Source organism: Marmota monax, unplaced genomic scaffold (genome assembly GCF_021218885.2).
Source record: "Marmota monax isolate L192 unplaced genomic scaffold, Marmota_monax_Labrador192_F-V1.1 WCK01_AAM20220418_F8-fsc00154, whole genome shotgun sequence".
Taxonomy (NCBI): domain Eukaryota; kingdom Metazoa; phylum Chordata; class Mammalia; order Rodentia; family Sciuridae; genus Marmota; species Marmota monax.
In genome coordinates this window covers 744,292-753,983 of record NW_026691933.1, presented here as the reverse complement: position 1 = coordinate 753,983, position 9,692 = coordinate 744,292, and positions in this window count along the sequence as shown.

Sequence of the window (9,692 nt, the reverse complement as noted above, 5' to 3'; positions counted from 1 at the left end):
TCATCTTGCCATTAAGGTGTATCTATAGTGAAATACCGTTTTACAATTCTGAAGAACAGTTCTCTATATGGTAATGCCATTAAATGATAATTAGTTAGATCTATTTCCTCTTTCTTTTAAACTTAGGAATTACTTTTCAAATTTAAATTATATTTTATAATTTTGTGAACTACATAGATGGCTTGAAAGTCAAATCTATATATTCAAAAATGCAGACTATTGAGAAGTGAGAAATGTTGGCACCACCTTTCATCAGGGGCATTTTGGGGCAGTTGCTGAACTCATACTTTGAAATTGTCAGTTTCTGTGAAAGACTTGAGAATCACCCATCTAGAACCATATCTAGAATGGCTGTCACAGAGTACCAAGTGAGAACACTAATGTGGGAGCGTTTGAAAAACTGTTCAGATCTCTTTTATTCAAAAAAGTAAATTATCAGGGCTGGGGATGTGGCTCAAGCGGTAGCACGCTCGCCTGGCATGCATGCGGCCCGGGTTCAATCCTCAGCACCACATACAAACAAAGATGTTGTGTCCGCCGAAAACTAAAAAAAATAAATATTAAAGTTCTCTCTCTCTCTCTTAAAAAAGTAAATTATCAAATAATATTTATGAAAGGTTTGAAAATTAAGGAAAATATCAGTCACAATTTTTTTTATACCTTTGTGATACTTTATGTATCTGGTTTACAGAGTTAACATTAAGAGGTTATTTATCACTTGCTATTCTGCGCTTTCATTTGACATTTTGTTATAAACATTTTCCATGTTGTAGCATATTTTTTTTCTATTATCATTTTAATGGTGGCACACTGTTCCATCCAGTAGATAGACTAATTTAATTAATGGCTGCACCACTGTAGAACAGTTAGGTAGGTTCTAATTTTTGTGCTGTTATAACAGTCTTGCAATGAGCACACAATGCATTTTAAAAATAATCTAAGCTTTGTCTGTAGCTTTGGCAACAGTAGCAAGTAGTAATTGTTCACCAATTAGATTAAATATTTGCCAATTAGAATGCAAGGAATAGCAAAAACATTAAATATTAGTTTGAATCTAATTCTAAGAGAATAGATGGAATCCAGTTGTATCTGGAACATTTGACCTGAAGCTGTCCTCTGATCAGATCAGTCTGGTCTCAAGATATGTAATAGTTCCCTACTCCAAATAAAATACTACTTTTACCTTTTTTTTTTTCCTGTTGCAGATCATACTGTATACTACCTTGTTAAAACACCCCATGCTAGGGGTGTGTGACTGGCTAGTTCTTCCTGCAGAACTAGGTTTCCTTTAGGTGAACTAAACATGGCACACATTCTGCTAAACTGATCAGCCATAGCACTGAACCCTAAGGGTGCTCTGTGGTCTTACATAAGAATTGCACACAATCAAGAAGGCTGGTAGAGGGGATGAGCTGGGAGTTTGGGGGAAAATAGAAGGAAGAATACATTCAGAAGAAAATATGGGATCTATGGATATAAGAAGGAAAATAAGAGAGCCCAACAGACACGGGGTACAAGATTGGAGTGTTGCAGGGTCCTTGGGTGACGAGGCTCTGGAAACCCACTAAGTGCCACTCCTAATTTAAGTCAAGGCCCAGTGTATGTGTAAGTTTAGGGCTGTTAGAGTATAGGACTAAGAATATCTCTGGAATAGAATTGGTGAACCATGTGCAGGGTTGTGGTGAAGAATGCCTATCAGAAGATGAGGCCAGATGACTTCAGTAAGTTCATTTCTGAAGCTTCAGGATTATATGGAAGGGGATGTTTTCAACATCCCTAGAGGTAATATCGGAGCTTGGATTTTTCAGATCACCAGTGAGGAGTGGTTTTGGAGATATAAGTGATTGGAGGCAGATAATTAAAATATAATTTCAAAACTTGCTGGTCATGTACTATCATTTAAACTCACAGAAGTATCATTGGGTGTCTGGGAAGTTTATTAATTATATTCAGCCTTGAACTAAATTGAATAATTAAATGTTATTCAGATATTTGATTTCTGCCAGACTCATTTATTTGCAACTCCCCCCACTAAAAACGTGTCTACATTTTAAATTATAAATTCATATTCTTCATGAAGCAAATTTTCACCAAAGATAATCCCTGCTGAGATTTAAATGGGTAGGAACATTTCTAACTTTTCCATCATTTTATTAGAATATTATTTTACTCAAAATTTTACCCACTTCATTAAGACATGAAGACCAAGTGAGAAAAGCAAGCTAATTAGTTATAATTTTTCATTTTCAAAGTCCTTTGCCAACTTTAATCATTAACCTGGCCTTTAACAACTCAACCATTCTTACTGACAGCCTCACTGTCATCTTGAACTCTCCAATCTAACTGAAATTCTTCTTTGAGATAAACTGTACACTGCCTCTTCAACCATCCGAGTGTCAGGGGACAGTGAGGAAAAATAGACTAGTAATTATGTTGAGATGGGTAACAGGCCATCCTTGATTAATTGTAAGGTGAAGAAGTCATTTTATCCTTCCATGGAGCTATCTCTTAGAATCAAGTTTTTAAATACATGGGAAAGTTGATGAGACAAAAGAATAGAGTTGAAGGTTTTCTTAATTCCTTATCTTGGTGACAAATACCAAATCTCATCTTTACCAAGATCCCTAAGCTGGCCCACAAGAAGAATCCTGGTAGTTTATTTAGGATTATGATTTACAATTCTTTTATCATGACACACAACCCAGATGGTAGCTCATATGCTGCTTCCTCCCATAGGCTAGTTTAAATAGCTTCTCAGGTGTTTTGGATGTGAAACCAAATTTGATAACAGCTGGCTGGTGAGAAGAAGATGACACAGCACACTCATTGATAAAACTAAAGTAACATAAGCAATCTTCTACTCTAAAGCTTTTATCTTATGTTACTTTAGTTTTGCCTAAAAATTCTATCCCTTTTGTTTTAGTTTACCTCTTTACCTTTGCTGAATTACCTAACTGACTTGGACTAACGGATTACAGAAAAACTTCTAGGTAATGTAAAATCAAAGTAAAAATATATTTTAAAATATGTTTCTCAGTACACTTTTAAAAATTGTTCTAAGAAAGATTAAGAGTGGCCCGCGGTGGTACAGAGCTTCCAATCACTCCTGCAAGGTAGGCGGGCCTGCGACCCACCAGCAGAAGAGGAGCAGCGGCCTGCTGAGAGGCTGAGCCGCCCCCTCCCCCTGCGCCGGCAAAGTAGAGGGAACTGTGACCACCCACAGAGCAGGCCCAGCGGCCTGCTGAGGGGCAGAGCCGCCCCCCACCCCCCGCGCCTGCCAGGTAGGGGAACTGTGACCACCGACAGAAAAGGCCCAGTGGCCCGCGGCGGGACAGAGCTTCCAATCACTCCTGCAAGGTAGGCGGGCCTGCGACCCACCGGCAGAAGAGGAGCAGCGGCCTGCTGAGAGGCAGAGCCGCCCCCTTCCCCTGCACCGGCAAGGTAGAGGGAACTGTGACCACCCACAGAACAGGCCCAGCGGCCTGCTGAAGGGCAAAGCTGCCCCCCACCCCCTGCGCCTGCCAGGTAGGCAGAACTGTGACCACTGACAGAAAAGGCCCAGTGGCCCGCGGAGGGGCAGAGCTTCCAATCACTCCTGCAAGGTAGGCGGGCCTGCGACCCACCGGCAGAAGAGGAGGAGCGGCCTGCTGAGAGGCAGAGCCGCCCCCTCCCCCCCGCGCCTGCAAGGTAGACGGAACTGTGACCACCATCAGAACAGGCCAGACCTGCAACCGAGAGACAGAACAGGCCCAGTGGCCTGAGGAAGGGTAGAGCAGTCACCCCCCCGCGCCCGCAAGGTAGGCGGACCTGCGACCCACTGGCAGTACAGCCCCAGAGGCCTGCAGAGGGGCAGTGCCGCTGCCTGCGCCTACAAAGTAGACAGAACTGCGACCACCGACAGAACAAGCCTAGCAGCCCGCAGAGGGACAGAGCTGCCGCCCGTGCCTGCAAGGTCGGCGGACCTGCTACCGACCGGCAGAGCAGGCCCAGCGGCCTGCCGGCGTGGTAGGCACATTGCCCCAATTGGAGGAGGGGCAGAGCCGCCTGCGAGGGAGACTTTGCAACTATACAAGACCAATATAAATATATAGGGGGAAAATTCAATAGCACAACAGTTTCACCAAGTAGAAAGGAACGCGAACAGTATGAAGAGACAAGGAAAGAAAGGACCACAAGCATTGCAGGTCAACTCAACGTTAGAAGAGGTAATAGCTGCAGCAGATGGAATGTCAGATAAAGAATTCAGGATATACATGCTTCAGATGATCTGGAGTCTCAAGGAAGACATCAGAGAGCAAAATCAGACAATGAAAGATCACTTCAACAATGAATTACATAAACAAATCCAAGAAGCAAAAGATCAACTATACAGGGAAATAGAGGTTATAAAAAACAAACAAACAGAAATCCTAGAAATGCAGGAAGCAATAAGCCAACTTAAAAACTCAATTGAGAATACTACCAGCAGAGTAGAACACTTAGAAGACAGAACATCAGACAATGAAGATAAAGTATTTCAACTTGAAAAGAACATAGACAGCTCAGCAAGACTGTTAAGAAACCATGAGCAGAACATCCAAGAAATATGGGATAACATCAAGAGACCAAATTTAAGAGTCATTGGGATACAGGAAGGGACAGAGTTTCAAACCAAAGGAATGAGCAATCTATTCAATGAAATAATACGAGAAAACTTCCCAGACTTGAAGAATGAGACAGAACCCCAAATCCTAGAAGCCTACAGGACGCCGAATGTACAGAATCATAAGAGACCCACACCTAGACACATTATAATGAAGATGCCCAACATACAGAATAAGGAGAGAATTTTAAAAGCTACAAGAGAAAGGAAGCAGATCACATTTAGGGGTAAGCCAATCAGGATAACAGCTGATCTTTCAACACAGACTCTGAAAGCTAGAAGATCCTGGAATAACATATTTCAAACACTGAAAGAAAATGGGTTCCAACCAAGAATTGTGTTTCCAGCGAAATTAAGCTTCAGGATGGAAGATGAAATTAAAACCTTCCATGATAAACAAAAGTTAAAAGAATTTGCAGCTAGAAAACCATCTCTTCAAAACATCCTTGGCAAAACATTACAGGAAGAGGAAATGGAAAATAACAATGAAAACCAACAGTGGGAGGTAGGACACTAAAGGGGGGAAAATAATCAAAGAGGAAAACAAACCATGTTTAGTAACATAAATAAACAAATATGGCTGGAAGAACAACCCATATCTCAATAATAACCCTAAATGTTAATGGCTTAAACTCACCAATCAAGAGACACAGGCTAGTAGAATGGATCACAAAACAAGACCCAACAATATGCTGCCTACAGGAGACACATTTGATAGGAAAAGACATACATAGGCTGAAGGTGAAAGGTTGGGAAAAATCATATCACTCATATGGACTTTGGAAACAAGCAGGAGTATCCATACTCATATCAAATAAAATAGATTTCAAGCCAAAGTTAATCAAAAGGGATAAAGAGGGACACTACATACTGTAGGGAACCATACACCAACAAGACATAACAATCATAAATATATATGCCCCAAACAATGGTGCAGCTATGTTCATCAAACAAACTCTTCTCAAGTTCAAGAGTCTAATAGACCACCATACAATAATCATGGGAGACTTCAACACACCTCTATCACCACTGGACAGATCTTCCAAACAAAAGTTGAATAAGGAAACTATAGAACTCAATAACATAATTAATAACCTAGAGTTAATTGACATATATAGAATATACCACCCAACATCAAGCAGTTACACTTATTTCTCAGCAGCACATGGATCCTTCTCAAAAATAGATCATATATTATGTCACAGGGAAACTCTTAGACAATATAAAGGAGTAGAGATAATACCATGCATCCTATCTGATCATAATGGAATGGAACTGAAAATCAACGATAAAAGAAGGAAGGGAAAAGAATACATCACTTGGAGAATGAACAATAGGTTACTGAATGATCAATGGGTTATAGAAGACATCAAGGAAGAAATTAAAAAATTCTTAGAGACTAATGAAAACACAGACACAACATATCGGAATATATGGGACACATTGAAAGCAGTTCTAAGAGGAAAATTCATTGCTTGGAGTTCATTCCTTAAAAAAAGAAAAAACCAACAAATAAATGATCTCATACTTCATCTCAAAATCCTAGAAAAAGAAGAGCAAAACAACAGCAAAAGAAGTAGAAGGCAAGAAATAATTAAAATCAGAGCTGAAATTAATGAAATTGAAACAAAAGAAACAATTGAAAAAATTGACAAAACTAAAAGTTGGTTCTTTGAAAAAATAAACAAAATCGACAGACCCTTAGCCATGCTAGCGAAGAGAAGAAGAGAGAGAACTCAAATTACTAACATACGGGATGAAAGAGGCAATATCACAACAGACACTTCAGAAATACAGAAGATAATCAAAAATTATTTTGAATCCTTATACTCCAATAAATTAGAAGATAGTGAAGGCATAGATAAATTTCTTAAGTCATATGATCTGCCCAGATTGAGTCAGGAGGATATAGACAACCTAAACAGACCAATATCAATTGAGGAAATAGAAGAAACCATCAAAAGACTACCAACTAAGAAAAGCCCAGGACCGGATGGGTATACAGCAGAGTTTTACAAAACCTTTAAAGAGGAACTAATACCAATACTTTTCAAGCTACTTCGGGAAATAGAAAAAGAGGGAGAACTTCCAAATTCATTCTACGAGGCCAACATCACCCTGATACCTAAACCAGACAAAGACACTTCAAAGAAAGAAAACTACAGACCAATATCTCTAATGAACCTAGATGCAAAAATCCTCAATAAAATACTGGCCACTCGGATACAAAAACATATCAAAAAAATTGTGCACCATGATCAAGTAGGATTCATCCCTGGGATGCAAGGCTGGTTCAATATACGGAAATCAATAAATGTTATTCACCACATCAATAGACTTAAAAATAAGAACCATATGATCATCTCGATAGATGCAGAGAAAGCATTCGACAAAGTACAGCATCCCTTTATGTTCAAAACTCTAGAAAAACTAGGGATAACAGGAACATACCTCAATATTGTAAAAGCAATCTATGCTAAGCCTCAGGCTAGCATCATTCTGAATGGAGAAAAATTGAAGGCATTCCCTCTAAAATCTGGAACAAGACAGGGATGCCCTCTCTCACCACTTCTGTTCAACATAGTTCTCGAAACACTGGCCAGAGCAATTAGACAGACGAAAGAAATTAAAGGCATCAAAATAGGAAAAGAAGAACTTAAATTATCACTATTTGCAGATGACATGATTCTATACCTAGCAGACCCAAAAGGCTCTACAAAGAAACTATTAGAGCTAATAAATGAATTCAGCAAAGTGGCAGGATATAAAATCAACACGCATAAATCAAAGGCATTCCTGTATATCAGCGACAAATCCTCTGAAATGGAAATGAGGACAACCACTCCATTCACAATATCTTCAAAAAAAATAAAATACTTGGGAATCAACCTAACAAAAGAGGTGAAAGACTTATACAATGAAAACTACAGAACCCTAAAGAGAGAAATAGAAGAAGATCTTAGAAGATGGAAAAATATACCCTGTTCATGGATAGGCAGAACTAACATCATCAAAATGGCGATATTACCAAAAGTTCTCTATAGGTTTAATGCAATGCCAATCAAAATCCCAATGGCATTTCTTGTAGAAATAGAGAAAGCAATCATGAAATTCATATGGAAAAATAAAAGACCCAGAATAGCAAAAACAATGCTAAGCAGGAAGTGGGAATCAGGCGGTATAGCGATACCAGACTTCAAACTATACTACAGAGCAATAGTAACAAAAACAGCATGGTACTGGTACCAAAACAGGCGGGTGGACCAATGGTACAGAATAGAGGACACAGAAACCAATCCACAAAACTACAACTACCTTATATTTGATAAAGGGGCTAAAAGCATGCAATGGAGGAAGGATAGCATCTTCAACAAATGGTGCTGGGAAAACTGGAAATCCATATGCAACAAAATGAAACTGAATCCCTTTCTCTCGCCATGCACAAAAGTTAATTCAAAATGGATCAAGGAGCTTGATATCAAATCAGAGACACGCCGTCTGATAGAAGAAAAAGTTGGCTACGATCTACGTACTGTGGGGTCGGGCTCCAAATTCCTCAATAGGACACCCATAGCACAAAAGTTAATAACTAGAATCAACAAATGGGACTTACTCAAACTAAAAAGTTTTTTCTCAGCAAAAGATACAATAAGAGAGGTAAATAGAGAGCCTACATCCTGGGAACAAATCTTTACTCCTCACACTTCAGATAGAGCCCTAATATCCAGAGTATACAAAGAACTCCAAAAATTAGACAATAAGAGAACAAACAACCCAATCAACAAATGGGCCAAGGACCTGAACAGACACTTCTCAGAGGAAGACATACAATCAATCAACAAGTACATGAAAAAATGCTCACCATCTCTAGCAGTCAGAGAAATGCAAATCAAAACCACCCTAAGATACCATCTCACTCCAGTTAGATTGGCAGCCATTATGAAATCAAACAACAAGTGCTGGTGAGGATGTGGGGAAAAGGGTACACTTGTACATTGCTGGTGGGACTGCAAATTGGTGCAGCCAATTTGGAAAGCAGTATGGAGATTTCTTGGAAAGCTTGGAATGGAGCCACCATTTGACCCAGCTATTCCCCTTCTCGGTCTATTCCCTAAAGACCTAAAAAGAGCATGCTACAGGGACACTGCTACATCGATGTTCATAGCAGCACAATTCACAATAGCTAGACTGTGGAACCAACCTAGATGCCCTTCAATGGATGAATGGATAAAAAAAATGTGGCATTTATACACAATGGAGTATTACTCTGCATTAAAAAATGACAAAATCATAGAATTTACAGGGAAATGGATGGCATTAGAGCAGATTATGCTAAGTGAAGCTAGCCAATCCCTAAAAAACAAATGCCAAATGTCTTCTTTGATATAAGGAAAGTAACTAAGAACAGAGTAGGGTCGAAGAGCATGAGAAAAAGATTAACATTAAACAGGGATGAGAGGTGGGAGGGAAAGGGAGAGAGAAGGGAAAAGGCATGGAAATGGAAGGAGACCCTCAGAGTTATACAAAAGTACATACAAGAGGAAGTGAGGGGAAGGGGAAAAATAATATAAGGGGGACAAACGAATGTCAGTAGAGGGGGCAGAGAGAGAAGAGGGGAGGGGAGGGGAGGGGAGGGGAGGGGAGGGGGGATAGTAGAGGATAGGAAAGGCAGCAGAATACAACAGACACTAGTATGGCAATATGTAAATCAATGGATGTGTAACTGATGTGATTCTGCAATCTGTATATGGGGTAAAAATGGGAGCTCATAACCCACTTGAATCAAATTGTGAAACATGATATATCAAGAACTATGTAATGTTTTGAACAGCCAACAATAAAAAATTAAAAAAAATAAATAAAAAAAAAATAAATAAATAGAATGGTAGCTGCCACGGGCTGGAGGAAGAAGTGACGGGGGAGTTCAACGGTAAAGTTTCAGTTTTGCAATACAAAAGGAGTTCTGGAAATAGTGGCAATGATTGCTTCACAATGGAACTTAATGCCTTGTATGAACTGTATCAGAATGGTTAAATGGGGGACTAGGGTT